This window comes from Chelonia mydas, chromosome 2, assembly GCF_015237465.2.
Source record: "Chelonia mydas isolate rCheMyd1 chromosome 2, rCheMyd1.pri.v2, whole genome shotgun sequence".
Taxonomy (NCBI): Eukaryota; Metazoa; Chordata; order Testudines; family Cheloniidae; genus Chelonia; species Chelonia mydas.
In genome coordinates, this window is record NC_057850.1 from 203,229,221 (window position 1) to 203,248,288 (window position 19,068).

The window sequence follows — 19,068 nt, forward strand, 5'->3', positions numbered from 1 at the left end:
CCCCTGCTTTTCAGAAGGTCTTGTTAGTTTCTGCAGAATGAATTTAAGCTTTAATTTTTAAAAATATTAAATTTCTAGCCCTTATGCGTTAAAAATCTGAATGAATGGGTGCTGTCTTACAGATGTCAAAAGAGATACAGCAGGGAGGAATCTGATCCATTAGTTTAAATATGAGCTGCTTCCATTCACCTCAAGGGGTGTTTGCTCTGAAGACTAACATTATATAGTTAGATGTCAACATTGTCAATGATTTGCAAGGTTAGTAGAAACATTCAGGTTACAAGGAGAGCTTGGGGTTATGGGAGGAGATTGGATGAAGTCTGGGAAAAGATTTATGGGTTCTTCTAGTGCTTGTTCACGTGGATTCCAATGAGGTGTGCGCGCACCGCGTGCACGGTCGTCAGAAAGTTTTCCCTTAGCAGCTCGCATCAGGTCGGCTCGGGAGCCCCCTGGAGTGGCGCCTTCATGGCACTCAATATATGACCCTGCCGATCCGACCGCCCTTCAGTTCCTTCTTACTGTTGGAACTGCAACTCACTTGCTTTGCAAGTGCTCCCTTAGTATAGTTACCTAGTCTAGTTCTTCTTGTTTCTTGTTTTGTAGTTGTTAGCTGTTAGTATAGTTATAGTTAGTATAGGTGTTTGTGAGCCAGATCTTCCCTATCCCCTCACCCCTTCTTGGGCTTCAGGGCATGCTGCAAGCCCAAGGCTTTAAGTTTTGTAGTGCATGCCATAAGCCCATGCCAAATAGTGACCCCCTCCATGACTCTTGCCTGAGGTGTCTGGGGGAGGCGCATCAGACCGAGCACTGCAAAATCTGCAGGGCTTTTAAACCTAGGACGAAAAAGGAGCAGGATTTCCATTTGAAGCAGCTGCTCATGGAATCCGCACTTTGTCCATTGGCTTCAAACAGCCAAGGCTCGGGCCTGAGCACTTCAGTGTGGAGCTCTCCGGCATCGGTTCACGACTCGGGGCTGAGGAAGGACTATAGTGCGAAAGACCCTCGGCACTGGTGATCCCCGGCTCCGCAACAGGGAGCAGCAGCCCGCCACTGCTCTACTTCCCCAGTGCCCCACAAGCAGCATAAAAAGACTGAGAGAGGGCGCTCTTCTCAGAGAGCTGCAGGACTACCGGTGAGGAAGGACCCGGCTCCCGGACAGTAAGAGTCGATGCCGTCAACTTCGGCACCCCAGAAGGCACCGTTGAGTCCGGCACATAGCTACTCTCCGGCAGGGCAGTGCCAGGTGGAGTTGTTGGAACCGCCTCCACTCCGGACACTTTTGAAGCCACAAGCGATCTCAGAGAGATGACTGTGGCTCAGCCCTCGGTTATTAGGGAGAAGCCTCCAGTACTGTTGAGACAAGTATCGTCCAGAGGCAAGCCCACCATGATGCGGTGCTCTCAGTTGCCGGACTGAGACCGCACCTGGCACCGTTCCCAATCTCTGTCACTGTGACATCACGCCCCGGCACCAAGTCCAGTGGGAACATGCCCGGCACTGGGGACACAGCGATCTATCTCCCCAGCACTGAGGATGGATCAGCACCGGTCCACAATGCCTTTGCAGGACCGGCACCAACGAGTGGCACCGGAGCCCAGCAGGTGATTGCCGGCACCGGTCCCTGCCACCATAGCTGCTAAGGGAAAAATTTTCTGACATCCATGCATGCGGCGCGCCCACGCCTGATTGGAATGGACGTGAACACCACATCTCGAAGAACAACAGTTACGAGAAGGTGAGTAACCTTTTTTTTTTTTTTACAGCTTGCCGTCTGCAGGAAGAGACTTATTGCAGCCATAGGTGGCGAGTTATATGGGCCCGTGGTACCCGTACTCCACCAATATTCAGAGCATAGGGACCCGGCTCCACCAATGTTTGGGGCTGGGCCCCTCCCCCATCCCCACACGCTGCCCCCGCACACCTCCCCCGGAGCATCCCTGGGCAGTGGCTGGCTGCCACTCCCCGCGCTGCCCTCCCTCACCAGCCACTGGCAGGCTCCTTTCACACTGCGGCCCCCGCGCCGCTCCACTGCTCCGGCTGTAAGGGAGTAGGGTGGCTGCTGCTGCTGCAGTCTGCGGAGGGAGGAGGCACACGTGATGTGATGGCAGCCCTCCCAGGGCCCTGACCCTTCACCAGTCAGGCTACTAGATGACGGGGCGCATCCTCCTTCCCTCCCCGCCCCGGCACTGGGCAGCGCGCACACAGCGCCACGGGGGGCCAGCGGAGAGGGGCCCCAGGAGCACATGCAGTGTGGTGCGGGGTGAGTGTGCTGTCAGCATCAGGCCCACTGACAGTAATTCTGGGCCCCAGGGCATATCAATCAGTGGGCCCCTTGCCCCCCTTCCTCAGCTGCAGCCCCATCCCCCACCTGCCTGGAGGAGCCCCAGGGAAGCTGCACCGCCCCAACCTGCTCTGGGGAAAAGCCACAGCGTCTGTTTATTCAAAGACGCTTTTGATATGCCCCGTGCAGGTTCTGGGAGAGCTGAGGCAGCGGTATTTGCTACTCTGCTGCCTCAACTGATTCGGAACTTGCACAGGGCATATCAAAAGTGTCTTTGAATCAAGAGATGCTTTTCCCCAGAGCAGGCAGAGCTGCAGCGGCCGGGGGCACCGGGCCTTTTTAAATTGCCTGAGCCCCTGAGTAATTGCCCCCTTTACCTCCCCACCCCGTCGGCGGGCCCCTCCCCCAGAGCTCACTGCTGTTGGTGGGGAGAGGGCTGGGGGAAGTCGTCCTCTGGCCCCAGCCCCAGAGCAGCCTGCCTGCACCCCAAACTCCTCATCCCCGGCCCCACTCAAGAGCACGCACCCCCAGCCAGAGCCCTCACCCCCTGGCACCCCAATCCTCTGCTCCAGCCCTGAGCCCCCTCCTGAACCGCTCATCCCCAGCCCCACCCCAGAGCCCTCACCCCACTCAGAGCCCTCATCCACCCACATCCCCCACATTGTGCAGTATAGGGAAACTGTTAAATGCTTACTGTTTCCAGTCCATTTTTACATTATTTTTAAAAATATATATTGACTTACAAGGCAGGTTGGGGGGTGGGGGGGGGAGGAGAGGAGGCAGGACTTGGACCCGTTCTGGGCACCACCAAATATTATACAAACCTGGCGCCCATGATTGCAGTGGCATTAAAGTGAGGACGGTCCGGACTTATAAAGAATAAGTAGAATAGGTCTGTAAAACTTTGTAAATATGGTCTCATGTTTCATCTTTTTTGAATGAAGCAGGTTTTACATAGAATCATAGAATATCAGGGTTGGAAAGGACCTCAGGAGGTCATCTAGTCCAACCCCCTGCTCAAAGCAGGACCAATCCCCAATTAAATCATCCCAGCCAGGGCTTTGTCAAGCCTGACCTTAAAAACTTCTAAGGAAGGAGATTCTACCACCTCCCTAGGTAATGCATTCCAGTGTTTCACCACCCTCCTAGTGACAAAGTTTTTCCTAATATCCAACCTAAACCTCCCCCACTGCAACTTGAGACCATTACTCCTTGTCCTGTCATCTTCTACCACTGAGAATAGTCTAGAACCATCCTCTTTGGAACCACCTCTCAGGTAGTTGAAAGCAGCTATCAAATCCCCCCTCATTCTTCTCTTCTGCAGACTAAACAATCCCAGTTCCCTCAGCCAGCCTCTCCTCATAAGTCATGTGTTCCAGACCCCTAATCATTTTTGTTGCCCTTCGCTGGACTCTCTCCAATTTTTCCACATCCTTCTTGTGGTGTGGGGCCCAAAACTGGACACAGTACTCCAGATGAGGCCTCACCAATGTCGAATAGAGGGGAACGATCACGTCCCTCGATCTGCTGGCTATGCCCCTACTTATACATCCCAAAATGCCATTGGCCTTCTTGGCAACAAGGGCACACTGTTGACTCATATCCAGCTTCTCGTCCACTGTCACCTCTAGGTCCTTTTCCGCAGAACTGCTGCCTAGCCATTCGGTCCCTACTCTGTAGCGGTGCATTGGAAGCATTACCTATTGCTGCCTAGTGTAAAATTTTCCAACCCTCTTACAATTCCCTTATGACTGTTAACAGTTACAGAGTAGTTTCATTTTGCTTACTGTGAATACTACTAGACCACAATCAATATAAAGGATGTCCCTTAACATGTGTGCCAAGTTAGCAACAGGCTAATGATATGATGACATTTACACTGGATTAATAGGCCTTTTATGAAAAAAAAAATAAAGAAATGCATTGCCTGCTACACAGATAATTTAAATGCCACTAAACAGAATGTTTGGGATCAGGGCTATGTTAAATGATACTTTGCACTGTGATACAGCAGAGCCAGAGGGCAGCAGGAGAGTGATCCATGGGTGGCATATAAACCTCAGGATGATCAGAGCCTTATTTCCTGTGGACTAAGGAGAGGTTACTACAGGTTAATTAGAGCACCTGGAGCCAATTAAGGCTCCACCCAAGACCTAATAAAACCCCCTGCTTCACATAGACAGGAGAAGGGATGGAGAGCTGACTGTAGTTTGGAGGAGTACTGTTGTTAACCAGAGGACCAGCGGAAGGGAGACCCTGCCCAAGCAGGGTAAAGGGATTCCCCCAGCTCAGAGGACCAAGAGAAACTCTGCCCAAGGAGAAAGAGGGTAAGAAGCCGGCAAAGCTGAAGGGGCTGGGACTGGAGTAGGGAGCAGACCTGGCTCCCTTCCCCACTCCCCTTCTCTCCCCCTCCAGGGCACTAGCGGAGCCCAAAAATAGGGGCAGGGCCAGCGCTCTGATCCATCATACCAAGGAAAAGCTCAAGACCCACCACAATAGCATTGGCCATTTGTCACACATGGTGTCAGGAGTGGGATTACTGTGCCATGGATTTAATCCAGGGTGAGCTACCACCAGCCCCTCCATCCCCAAGATGGATGACATGGTCAAGGCATCGGTGCAAGCCACAGCAGCCCAACAGGAGGCTACCTGGGTCCAGGCAGCAGCCCAAAAGGAGGCAGTACGGCTGCAGCAGGAGACCAATCACCTGCTTATGAGCCAGGCTGCCCAGGACCGCGCCGTGCTGAAGGAAGTGGTGAACCAGGTGAAGGCCCTCGCGGAGCTGAGCCGCAGCTACGACAGGACGCAGACCATGTGGGCGAGCAACTGCCTGCAGAAAATGACGCAGGAGGATGATGTGAAGGTGTATCTCCTGGCCTTGAAGAGGGCAGCCCTGCGGGAGGCCTGGCCCCGAGATGAGTGGTCTGGCATCCTCACCCCGTTCCTATGTGGGGAGGCCCAATAAGCCTACTACTATATGGCTGTGGAGGCTGCGGCAGACTACCCCCAGCTGAAAGCAGAGATTCTCGCCAGATTTGAGGTAACAATGGCATTGCGAGCCCAGAGATTCCATAAGTAGCGGTATAGTGAAGACATGGCCCCCCGGTCGCAACTGTTTGACCTAATCTACCTGACCTGGAAGTGGCTACTCCCCGAGGCCCTCAGCTCAGAGAAAATGAGGGAGCTCCTGGTACTGGACTGGTATACGAGGGGGCTACCCTTGGGTCTCCAAGCCTGGGTTGGCCAGAATGACCCTTCCACCTATGATGAGTTGGTAACCCTCATAGAGAGACAGCTGTCTGCCTGTGAACTGTTCCAGACCCCAGGAGAGGAGACAGGGGCAGACCAGGAAGGCCCTGGATTATCAAGAACTCCAGGAGAGCTGTAACTGGAGGAAGGGGACCGAGGAACAGCTCGAGATCCTGAAGGGACCTGGGGGTTTGGGGGGAGAGGGCTGGGGCAGGCCAGATACCCCGGTTGTCGCCCTCTGCCTTGGGCTAAGGTATCGGTGTTACGAGTGTGGGGAATTGGGGCACTGGGCTGCTATGTGCCCTAACAGGGAGAAGCCCATGCAATGCAATCTAGGGGATCATGGGGAGCCATGTAGCCTAATTGGCTTGGTGGGGGTAGCAATGATCCCACATGGGTACACCAGGCCAGTAAAAATGAATGGCATCGAGACCACAGCTTTTGTGGATTCTGGGAGTGCTGTCATGCTGGTCTCGGGGAAGTCAGTAGGGCAAGACCAACTGACCCAGGCCAAAAACAGAGGAGTAATGTTTGTCCATGGCACCATAAATTTCTACCCCACAATCCCACTATGGATTGAGATCCAGGGAAATACTACCAGGGTGACCACAGGGGTGGTTCCCAGACGCCCCTGCCCAGTCTTAATCGGTAGAAACGTCTCAGGATTCAAGAACCTACTCCCCCCAGTAGAGCTGGGGAGGGTAGCAACCCCCAGACTGAGATCAAGGCACCCACGGATAGTCCTGTCCCAATTTTTGCCAGACTTGCCCCAGAATTATTTTCACCCCCGGAAAAGCCCTGGAAATCTAGGTGGGAAAGGAGGGCAGATAAAAGGTTAGGAACCAGGATTTTGGCAGGGAACCAGAAAGCCGCCTTGGTTGGTAGGCAAACTTGTCTGGGAAGCCAGGAGACAGCTTGGACCAGTGAGGACCCGGAGGCGGTCCCCAGCACCAATAGGAGCAACTCAGGGGGCGGAGTTGAAACCAGCCCCACAAAATTAGGCCAGATTGGCCCTGCACATGAAAATTTCAGGTAGGACCAAGCCTGTGACCCGCCATATGGAAACGTGAGGGAGGAGGTAGTGGAGGTAAACAGCGTGCCTGTTGAGGGGGAAACCATACTAAGTGGTCAAATGTGATCTATTGTACTGAGTAGCGCAAATATGGGGGGAGGAAGTAGAGCAGCTCTTAGTACCACGTAAACACACAAGAGCAGTGTTAGAGCTAGCTCACAGCCATTTATTTGGGGGACATCTAGGAGTAGATAAGACCCTGGATAGAGTCCTAAGTAGGTTTTACTGGCCAGGAGTACGGGCGGAAGTCTAGCACTATTGCGCGTCCTGCCCGGAATGTGAATTGCAGAGCCCCTACCTCATTTATGGGCCCCATTGGTGCCTTTGCCTGTTATTTAAGTCCCTTTTGAAAGAATAGCCGTGGACCTAGTGGGCCTGCTAGAAAGATCGGCCCGGGGCCACTGAAGCTTACTCGTCATCCTTGACTATGCCACACGGTATCCAGAAGCCATTCGCCTAAGAATTCCCACGTCCAAGGCAATAGCAAAAGAACTGCTCCAGGTTTTTGATAGTGTGATCATCCCTAAAGAAATCCTGACTGACCAAGGAACTCCCTTTGTGTCAAAATTAATGAGGGACTTATGTACCCTGCTCCTCATCCAGACCTCGCGGACCTCAGTCTGCCTCAAACGGATGGCCTGATCGAGCGATTTAATCGTACCCTCAAAAGCATGATCCGGAAGATGGTGGCCCGGGATGGAAAAGACTGGGATACCCTTCTACCATACCTGATGTTTGCGATATGGGAGGTCCCTCAGGCATCAACGGGATTCTTGCCCTTTGAGCTACTATACGGATGCCACCTATGCGGCATATTAGATATCGCCATGAAGATTGGGAAGAACAGCCCAACTCAGGGAAGAATGTCATTGAGCATGTGGCACAGATTAGAGATAGAATAGCCCAGGTGACCCCCATAGTACGAGAGCATTTGGAAAAAGCACAAGAGGTCCAGCAGATTTACTACAACTGCCAGGCAAAAACATGGAGATGTCAGCCAGGAGAACGGGTGCTGGTGCTGGTACTGACAGAAGAAAGCAAGCTTCTGGCCAGCTGGCATGGGCCATATAAGGTAGCGGACGCCATGGGGAGTTGAACTACAAGGTAAAGCAACCGGACTGCTGAAGGCCAGAGCAGATCTACCATGTTAACTTACTGAAGCCCTGGCGCAACCAGGAGATGTGCCTGGTCACCCAGGGAGCTCCACCTCAGGCAGAGGTCCCACAAGCACAGGTGAGGATATCCCCTGAATTAACCCTGACACAACGAACAGAGGTCATTGATATGATCCAGCGGAACCAAGATGTGTTCTCTGCGCAGCCAGGCCATACAACGATGGTCCAACACCATATTGTCACCTGTCCTGGAGTAAGGGTAATGATAAAACCATACTGAATACCGGAGGCCAAAAGGGAAGAAAATAGGACGGAGGTGAGGAGGATGCTTTAACTCGGGGTTATTGAAGAATCCCACAGCCAGTGGTCCAGCCCCATTGTCCTAGTCCCCAAGCCTGATGACACCCTGAGGTTTTGTAAGAACTTCTGGAAGTTGAACGAAATCCCAATTCGATGCCTACTCGATACCACACATTGAGCTAGTTGATCAGTTAGGCAAGGCCCGATACTTGACTACCTTGGTCTTGACCAAAGGCTATTGGCAAATCCCCCTGGCCGAGGATGCCAAGGAGAAGACCACCACCTATACACCCTATGGCCTCTTCCAATACACCATTCTCCCTTTTGGACTCCATGGGGCCCCTGCAACATTCCAATGGCTAATGGACAAATTACTGTGGTCCCATGCCAAGTATGCTGTCGCTTATTTAGATGACATAGTCATCCATAAACCTGACTGGGAGACACACCTAGGAAAAGTAGAAGCGGTACTAGACGCCCTTAGACAGACCAGCCTCACCGCTAACCCTCCCAAATGTGCGGTAGGGCTGGCTGAGGCCAGATACTTCGGTTATGTAGTAGGAAGGGTCTTGGTGACACCCCAATAGAACAAAGTAGAGGCAATACAGGGTTGGCCCCAACCAGTCCTCAAAAAGCAAGTCATAGCATTTTTAGGGATAGTGAGGTACTTTCGCAGGTTCATCTCTCACTTTGCCATGAGGGTGTGGCTGCTGACGGACCTGATAAAAGCTTGGGGTCAACAAATACTAAAATGGACCGATGTGGCAGAAGAAGCATTCACAAACTTAAGGATGGCCCTTTGCAGTCATCCAGTGCTCATAGCCCCAAACTTTGAGAAGGAATTCATCCTACAGATGGATGCCTCAGAGTTAGGGCTAGGGGCCGTCCTCTTGCAGATGTTGGGGGAGGAGGAGCACCCGATCCCGTACCTTAGCCAGAAACTCCTCCACAGGGAGCAGCAGTACGCTGTCATCGAAAAGGAATGTCTGGCTACGGAGACTCTCTGATCCTACTTATTGGGGTGGCAGTTCACCCTCGTGACAGACCACACTCCGCTCCAGAGGATGCACAGAAACAAGGAGAATGCAAGAGTGACTAGATGGTTCCTATCCCTGCAACCCTTTCAATTCCAGGTACAGCATAGGGCTGAAAGCCAACATGGCTACACTGATGGCCTGTCTCAACAGCACTGCCTCTCGTCCCAAGTAGCCCAACCCCATGGTGTTGAGTGGGGCGGCGGGGTGCGGGGGGGAATGTGTGATACAGCAGGGCAAGGGTGGACCTGGGTCCCTTCCCCACTCCCCTTCTCTCCCCCTTCCTCCCCCTCCAGGGCACTAGTGGAGCCCAAGAATAAGGGCAGGGCTGGCACCCTGATCCACCACATCAAGGAAAAGCGCGCGACCCACCACATTAGCACTGGTTACATAGCACCTTCCAACAGCTTTTTCAAACATTACTCAATTAAGCCTTTCAGGTGTTTGTCTAACCTGCTCTTAAATATCTCCAATGATGGAGATTCTACAACCTCCCCAGGCAATTTATTCCACTGCTCAGCCATCCTGATAGTTAAGAAGTTTTTCCTAATGTCCAACCTAAACCTCCCTTCCTGCAATTTAAGCCCATTGCTTCTTGTCCTATCCTCAGAAGTTAAGAAGAACAATTTTTCTCCCTCCTCCTTGAAACAGCCTTTTATGTACTTGAAAACTGTTATCATGTCCCCAGAGTATGTGTCAATTAGTGAACATATGGTTTTTTGAGTACTTAACAGCTTCTAACAGTTTCTTACAAAATAGATTTTTAGATGATTCCTCCCCACCATATAATCTTCCCTTGTGTTGTCCTGCTAAATACTCACTCATTTTTAGCCCATTTCAGCTTTCCTTTGTACTGTATGTATATGATCACAGTCTCAAGGATTGCTTTGGGTATGTCTGAATTTTTTGAACACACAGGTTTTTCCATACTTTTCATCCTGGGCACACAGTCATCTTTCCTGGGTTTTCTCACCCAACCAGGAATGCCGCTGTCTGACATGATTTCATAGAAGTGATTATCTTTTCTGCTGTGATATCAGCAGAGTAAATGGTGCAGTGTTATTCCTTTGGGGAGCCTTTAGATAAGGAAAGCTATGAAAGATTATAAGCCAGAGGAGCACATACCCTTAATTGATATGTAAGCTTTTCAGTGGTGAAAGGGGGCAGTACTATATGGGTCTTCATCTGTACTGGAATTAATTCTTCTGACTTGTGTATATAATTCAGTTCTAATTTGTAATTTCACTGTACATCACTCTTCTGGGCATGTGATGCAGTGTTGGCAAATTTTAAGCAATAGAAGTGTTTACTATCTAAAAAGCACATAGATTCTGTATTAGATTCATAGTATTAAAGAAAATAACCATAATACACTCAAGTCTAGCTTTGAAAATTTCAGTGTCTTCTGCCCAGATTCAGCTCTCAGAAACTACTTCCTCTAATTATTGCCTGATCACCAGTGAACTTCCAGTATGGATTCAGCCTTTTATAGATGCTTCCCAGCATGCAGTTTTGGCAGCCAGCTAAGTTCCCTGTAAGCTGCATGGCCAGGCAATCAAGGGCTGCGCAGGTGGGGAGAGGAGCCCTGCCCTGGCCCAGCCCAGCCTTGCCAGAGTTGCAGGGGAAAGGAGCCTCTCCCCAAGCTGGGCCCAGGCCCGCCGGAGCTTCTGGGGAGAGGAGCCCCTCCACTAGCCCAACCCTGCCGGAGCTGCCGCAGCTGAGGAGAAGCCCTTCTCACCTGGCCCTGAGCTACTGTGGTGAGAGATGGCTGGGGGGAGTCCTCTCTCTCCCCGCTGCAGCCCCGGGGCAGCCTGCACCCCAAACCCCTCATCCCTGGCCCCACCCCAGAGCCCACACCCCCAGTCAGAGTCCTCATCCCCCCATACCTCAACCCTCTGCCCCATCCCTGAGCCCCCTCATCCTCAGCCCCACCCCAGAGCCTGCACCCCCAGTCAGAGCCCTCATCCCCCCATACCTCAACCCTCTGCCCCATTCCACACTCCCAAATCCCTCAGCCCCACCCCCACCACACATCTCCTCTGTATTGGTGCACATAATAAAATTCATTCTGCACATGGACATAAAAAATTAGAGGGAACACTGTCACCCAATCCTTTAAATCTGGGAGACGCAGTTCTTGCATCTCACTTTTGTGGGCCCAGTGTCAAATATATTTGTGGGCCCCCATCGGGGCAATGGGGTATGGCCGGGGCGGTTGGAGGGGTTAGTCCCCAGAGCGAGAGGTCAGTCTCTGGAGTGAGGGTCTGGCCCGGGGCAACTGGGCATGTTGCGGTGGGGGTGGCCCCACTCCAGCCAGTCCAGCATGGGGGCATTGTTTACAAAGCAGCAGCGGCCAGATGCACACTGGCCTGCCTGGCCTTGTGCTGCCAGTGCGCCCCTTCCCCTCGGTGGGCTCACACTGTGTGCCACCACCCCTCCCCAGCATCCTCCTGACCTCCTAGCCCAGTGCCTCCCAGCCCAGAGTCCCTCCCACAGACTCCTATGCCCAGCAGACCCCAGATCTGCTATGCCTAGTGCCCCCTCACCCACAGACCCCCCCCCCACTGCCCAGCACCCCTCATAGCTCCACCGCCACAACTGCACAGTGCCCCACACAGACCTCCCCCACTGTCCAGTGCCCAAACACATACAAACCTCCCCCACCTCCCATTGTTCAGTGCCCCCCACAGACTCCCCTATGCCCAGCACCCTAAAATAAGCAAACCTCCCCCATTGCCCAGTGCCCCCTGCCCCCTCACTGCACAGTACCCCCCACAGGCCCCTCAGTCACCCACTGTCCCACACCCTGCCCATGCTCACCAGCCCTGGTGGGAGGTGACCATGTCCACAGGGCTGAGCCGGCAGCGGGGCCAGGGCCAGTCCCAGTCAGGGATCAGTCTAGCCCCTCGGGAGTGGCAAAATCAGCCAGGCAGAGCGGAAGCAGTGCCTGCCCAGGCCCAGCTCCCTCAGGACCCACTTTCCTGGGGGGAGGGGCTGGCTGAGCCCCCTGCACTACTCACCCCCCACCCACCACTGGCCAAATCCGGCCTGGCCTCTGCAGCCATCCCAGGAAGTTTGGCCCTGGGGAGATTGGTAGGGCCCTGCAGGGGGCGGACAGCAGAGACCTGTTGGAGAGTGGGGCAGACCCCTGGGACACAACCTCCGAGAGCCTACCCGGCTTGACTGCAGCCATTGGGCCAGCAGCCCTGCCCAGCCCACGTGGCAGAGCCTAGCTGCTGGGTGGCAAGACTCCTACAAGCGAGTGGGACCTGCTGACTGGGAGCCACTCACATAGGAAGGCCTGGGCTCTGGACTGCCCCAGGCAAGGAGCCAGACCCGGCTATGTGGATGGGTAGATGGGTCCATAATGGGTCCCTTCCCAGTGTGGGCCTGGTACTGCTGACTGCTAGAGGATGTTCCGCCCTCCTTTCCAGCTGGTAAGTATTTTCAGCTCCTATTATGTTTTCCACTTCTCTTATTCCATCCTCAAAATATTTAGAGTTAGAATCATAGACGATTAGGGTTGGAAGAGACTTCAGGAGGTCATTTAGTCCAACCCCCTGCTCAAAGCAGGACCAACCCCAACTAAATCATCCCAGCCAAGGCTTTGTCAAGCTGGGCTTTAAAAACCTCAAAGGCTGGAGATTCCTCCACCTCCCTAGGTAACCCATTCCAGTGCTTCACCACCCTCCTAGTGAAATAGTGTTTCCTAATATCCAACCTAGACCTCCCCCACTGCAATGTGAGACCATTGCTCCTTGTTCTGTCATCTGCCATAACTGAGAACAGCCGATCTCCATCCTCTTTGGAACCCCCCCTTCAGGTAGTTGAAGGCTGCTATCAAATCCCCCCTCACTCTTCTGCAGACTAAATAACCCCAGTTCCCTCAGCCTCTCTCGTAAGTCATGTGCCCCAGCCCCCTGATCATTTTCGTTGCCCTCCACTGGACTCTCTCCAGTTTGTCCACATCCTTTCTGTAGTGCAGGGGCCCAAAATAATACTTCAGATGTAGCCTCACCAATGCCGAATAGAGGGGAATAATCACTTCCCTCAGTCTGCTGACAATGCTCCTACTAATGCAGCCCAATATCCCATTAGCCTTCTTGGCAACAAGGGTACACTGCTGACTCATATCAGCTTCTCATCCACTGTAATCCCCAAGTACTTTTCTGCAGAACTGCTGCTTAGCCAGTTGGTCCCCACCCTGTAGTGGTGCATGGGATTCTTCTGTCCTAAGTGCAGGACTCTGCACTTGTCCTTGTTGAATCTCATCAGATTTCTTTTGGCCCAATCCTCCAATATGTCTAGGTCACTCTGGACCCTATCCCTACCCTCCAGCTTATCTCCTCTCCCCCCAGCTTGGTGTTATTTGCGAACTTGCTGAGGGTGCAATCCATCCCATCATCCAGATCATTAATAAAGATGTTGAATAAAACTGGCCCCAGGACCAACCCCTGGGGAACTCCGCTTGATACCGGCTGCCAATTAAACATCAAGCCGTTGATCACTACCCATTGAGCCCAACAATCTAGCCAGCTTTCTATCCACCTTATAGTCCATTCATCCAGTCCATACTTTTTTAACTTGCTGGAAAGAATACTGTGGGAGACGGTATCAGAAGCTTTGCTAAAGTCAAGATAGATCACGTCCACTGCTTTCCCCATATCCACAGAGCCAGGTATCTCATCATAGAAGGCAATCAGGTTGGTCAGGAATGACTTGCTCTTGGTGAATCTTGGTTGACTGTTCCTGATTACCTTCCTCTCCTCCAGGTGCTTCAAAATGTTTTCCTTGAGGTCCTGCTCCATGATTTTTCCAGGGACTGAGGTGAGGCTGACCCCTCTGTAGTTCCCTGGTTTCTCCTTCTTTTTTAAAGATGGGCACTATATTTGTCTTTTTCCAATCATCCGGGACCTCCCCCGATCGCCACAAGTTTTCCAAGATAATGGCCAGTGGCGCTGCAATCACATCAGCCAATTCCCTCAGTACCCTTGGATGCATTAGATCTGGACCAATGGACTTGTGTATGTCCAGCTTTTCTGAATATTCCTTAACATGTTCTTTCACCACTGAGGGCTGCTCACCTTCTCCCCATACTGTGTTGCCCAGGACAGCAGTGTGGGAGCTGACCTTGTCTGTGAAGAGTGAGGCAAAAAAAGCATTGAGTACTTCAGCTTTTCCCACATCATCTGTCGCTAGGTTGCCTTCCCCATTCAGTAAGTGTCCCACACTTTTCCTGACCTTTTTCTTGTTGCTAACATACCTGTAGAAACCCTTCTTGTTACCCTTCATATCCCTTGCTAGCTGCAACTCCAGTTGTGTTTTGGCCTTCCTGATTATACCCCTGCATGCTCAAGCAATATTTTTATACTCCTCCCTAGCCATCTGTCCAAGTTTTCACTTGTAAGCTTCCTTTTTGTGTTTAAGCTCACCAAAGATTTCACTGTTAAGCCAAGCTGGTTGCCTTTCATATTTGCTATTCTTTCTGCACAGTGGGATGGTTGATCAAGTTATGCTATGGTATTGTGGATCAGTTTAGCAATTATTAAAACTAGTGGCTCACTTTGGAGGACAAACAGCAGGAGAATATTATGTAATGTCTAGGAATTGGATAATATCCCTTTTAATAGTTTGAGCTCTCTAGCGGCCCTCACCATCTTATTTTAAAGCTACCAGCACCCTGCCAGAGCTGCAGTGTAGGTATGTAGTTAGTCCTTACATGTTGCATATAGTTAGTGACAGAATTATTGGGGCTCCTCTCTGCCCATGTGACTCCTTGATAGTAGTTTTGTGTAAAAAGTTTTGTGCAAGTGTCTGTTCTGATCTGTACAGTTTTGGCTGTGTCAGCCTCTGAAGTCAGAAGTGAGCCATTTACCAGGAATAGCCCAATGTACACCGTAAAAGTTCTGCACGTACTCTCTGCTTGCCAGCCCAACTCATGAATCACTCTTTAAAAGCAAAATGTTAATCATAAATAGTTGTGGTGGACACATGCACACATAAAAACTCTCTGGAATAAATCATTGTATTCGTTACTACGTGGTATGATTGCCAGACTTGCCGTAAGAGGTGGAAGTGAACAAGAATTGTTCTTGGACCTGATATAGAAGTAATAGCAGTGGAATGAAGCATTTTTACAGAAGCGAAAAGTATCAGTCTAAAACCAATGTAATGTAGGCTGCTGTAGGTAGGAATTTGCCCTGCTAACTTCGCTGCACAGAGTGGTAGAATGCAATGAATTCAGCCCCCAATTTGCAGGTAGGCTATGAGGCTATAAGTGAACCCTCTATACCCACTGTTCAGCCTAAAGCCTGCATTGGGAGCTCCCTCTATCTTCTCTGCAGAGTTTTGGGGTCACTGGATTAATGTAAATTACTTCTAATTGATGCTGTGAACATTCACCACATCTCTATATATTTAAACACATTAATATTAGAATTCCACTTAAAAGTCCCAGTCACTATGAGGCCCTTATTGTGTTATACAAACACACAAGATGTGATCCCTCCCTATTAAGAGCTAGGGACTGATTCTCTGGTGCTCTGCATTGTTTGTTTAAAAAAAAAAAAAAAAAAGAAGATTGATGCCAGTGCAAAGTGAGTGAAAAGGGCATGTACAATGCTACTGAATCAGAATGGTAGCACTGTACACCTGCTTTTCACTGGTGCAAATAATCACATGCTATGCAGCACAATGGAGAATCAGTCCCATGATATTTATTGGACCTCACAGTAAAATTTGAGGTCTACCAATGTTTTGCATTGCCTCTTGTACTTAGTTATGGTGTTGCAAGGAAATTAAAGGGTTGTAGAAGATGCTGAAAATAACATTTGATGTGGTAGACAGTCAGGACAGAAAGAATGACAAAAACATAGGTCTAACAGACTGTTCTCTGTGCGGTGAGCAAGCAAACTTAATCAGTAAAACCAACACTATCCTATAAAAATGGCAACAGATTCCAGCTAATGAGACTGCTGTGTTAGGATGGGGGAAGGCAGGCAGACCAATAGCCAATGTTAACTTATAGCCATTGTGGATTAGTGAAGATACACCAGGAATGAATTTGGCCCTCTGTTACTAGAACTGTAAAACGATCTGCATGATCATGCGAATACATCATTTCCCCAAATGAGTTTATTTGGATTCCACCATTTGGTTTTTTTTCCTTTTTTTTTTTTTTTTCTGGCAGTGAAAAGATGCTCTGGAGAAAATCTATTCCAAAAACATTTGCTGCTCAGACATTCAAAAGTGTTTCTGGTTCTTAGGAATGGCTTGCTTTTCAAACTGACATAGCTGACCAGGGTGTGAAAAGATAGGAACTTGGACATACTACTTTTGTAACTGTAAAGCATTGTATTCATGCCAAGAGAAGCTTTACTTATCTATGTGTAAGGGACGGGGGCATAGGTGTTCTGGTCTAGTGGTCACAGCTGGGCTGAGTTCTGCCTACCATGGATGGTAGTCACCAGGCACGAAATGGAGGAATCGTGACAGCCAGGTCCTGTAAATAGCAGTTGGGGTCAGAGTCAGGCCAGGATTGGAGACCAGAGATAGTACCAGGCTGGAATTAGGAGGCAAGAAGCAGGATCAGAGTCAGGCAGGAGTCAGAAGCCAGAGATCAGAGACAGTACCAGGTAAGAATCAAGGCAGGAATCAGGGCCAGAGTCTATCTGGGAGACCGGCGATCAGGAGATCAACCAAAGTCTGGCATTGGAGCAGGCCAAAGTCTGTCTGGTTGCCCAGACAACTTCCTGGAGCAACCCATGGGGTTAAATAGGGCTCTTAGCCAGTCAGCGGCTGCAGGATACTGTTACTCTGGGTCTTTTGGGCAGTACTTCCTATGGCCCCTCCTCTTTAGCTGTGCCTCTCTGTATGGCCTCCCGGTGGCACTGTCCCCGTCCCAGGCTCTGTAGCTCTGGGTTCCAAATCCCTTGGTCCTTATGATAACATACATAAGAAGCAATTGGATAATCTACTGATGATTTCTATCAAAAGCCACAAAACAGCTAATTTTATTTATGTTTTTTAAGTAAAATGTGTCTACTCTAAATAAGGGGCTCATGTTTAGTTAAGAATTTCAAAACATTTTCATTTACTCTTGAGCATTTCTAATATATGAGATTTGTACCTTTATATAATTTTTATTATTCTTTTAATTGCATGAGTTGTATTTATTAAGAAAAGTCTTCCCAAAGTATCAGAATTCCTTTGTACTCTTTTAGCTTTGCTGAATAGGCTGAATACACCTGCCACTTATTAGTTAATCTTCTTCATCCAAATTATTGCCTGTACATTCATACTCTACAAAAAAACATTTAATTCAATGTTTTGTAGAACCTTCATTTTCTCTTATATTGAAACACCCACAAAAATCTAATGATTACACTAGAATGTAGCAGCCATGATCACGAGGAATACAACGCATTATGAATATAGAAGAGAGGAGGGATAATTTATGTAAGTATTGTTTCATAAGGGCACTTTTCAACCTTTGATCTGAAAAAGGTCTGTCTGTGCTTATTCGGGTTGGTTTAAAAGCCTCTTAAAAAGACATTTGGGGAATATATAATCCTTGGTCCAATCCTTTTTAGAGTGAGTCATGCTTTCTGCTTAGTAACTCCAGATAATACTAAAACTCCACTATGTGTGGGTTAATGTACGTTTTTACAACCTGGTCATTTGTTCAGCACGAATGCTTCTGGGAAGTGTTCTGGGTGAAATTCACATTGTCATATTCCCAATGTTTTGGCACAGAAAGCACAAATGTCCATTGACTAGAGAAATGTAGCTGAGTTACAGAAATTGACACACAGTAGGCTGTTGCTTCCTACTTTTAGCTGGTTTCCTGGGGGGAGTGAGAGGAGGGAGGGCTGGGGGATAGGAGTGACAACACTGAAGCTTTTCCGATTGTAAATTGAAGCATTTTTGTTACTTATCCTTTCACATTAGTGTAAACTTTGTTGCAGTGACTCATCAGAATATGGAACTGACACACTGCCTTTAATTTATTCTTTTTTTAAATGTCCTCCCTTGAAGTCCTGATTAAATCCTGTTCCCGTAAATCAGCAGCAAAGTATCAAGCTCCAAACAATGTTGTTTTAGCCCTTACAAACTGAAAGTACAAGTTGGAAATAACTTCTATTGCATAGTTGGCAGCCAGTCACGTAAAATCCCACACATACATGTACATCTGCCAAATGAAAGGAAAAGTAAAATGAGTGAGGGAGAGTGATTATCATACCATACAATGTTGCGGTTCAAATACAAGACAGAACAACGCTTTAAGCAAGCAAGCAGGCTGGTCTGCCGACGGGCTCCTGCCTGTCAGCTTTCCACCTTCCTTTTATTTCTCTCCCCCCTGCGCATTACATACTCCAACCGCAAAAGGAAAACAACAAAGGAAATAATATGACTTTGATTAATATTCTTATTTACCAGCCTTTATCTACTACAGTCCTTGCTCTCAGGCCTTGAGCCCAGTCCAAGGAAGCTTCCCACGGTTCATGTCCTCTGGGCGACTTCCCATGGTCCATGTCCTTGGATGGAGCAGTGTGTGCACTGCTCCTACACAACACTCAGGGTGTGCCCTGAATGTTTCCAGGTGCATGAACTCTACATGAACCCTTCAGTACAATGTGTTATTAGGAGGTGAGTCAGCAGAATGACTCTCCCTTGGTTTGGTCAGTACAAGACTGCAGGGAGTCATGTACCATTACCTAGGTTCATTTCTCATTAGGCCTTTGGCCATTGCTGGAATTGAATTGTGAAAGGAAGCAGAAGATTAAGAATGAGATCTGAGAGGAACAGTGTTTGATAACCTGCCCTGAGACTTCCAGTTTAATCACCTTCACTGAAAGCCAAGTATTCTGGGTATTAAGAACATAAGAACAGCCATACTGGGTCAGACCAATGGTCTGTCTAGCCCAGGAGCCTGTCTTCTGACAGTGGCCAATACCAGAGCAACAGGGGGAATGCACAGAACAGGGTGATTGGAGTGATCCACCCCTGCCTTCTTGT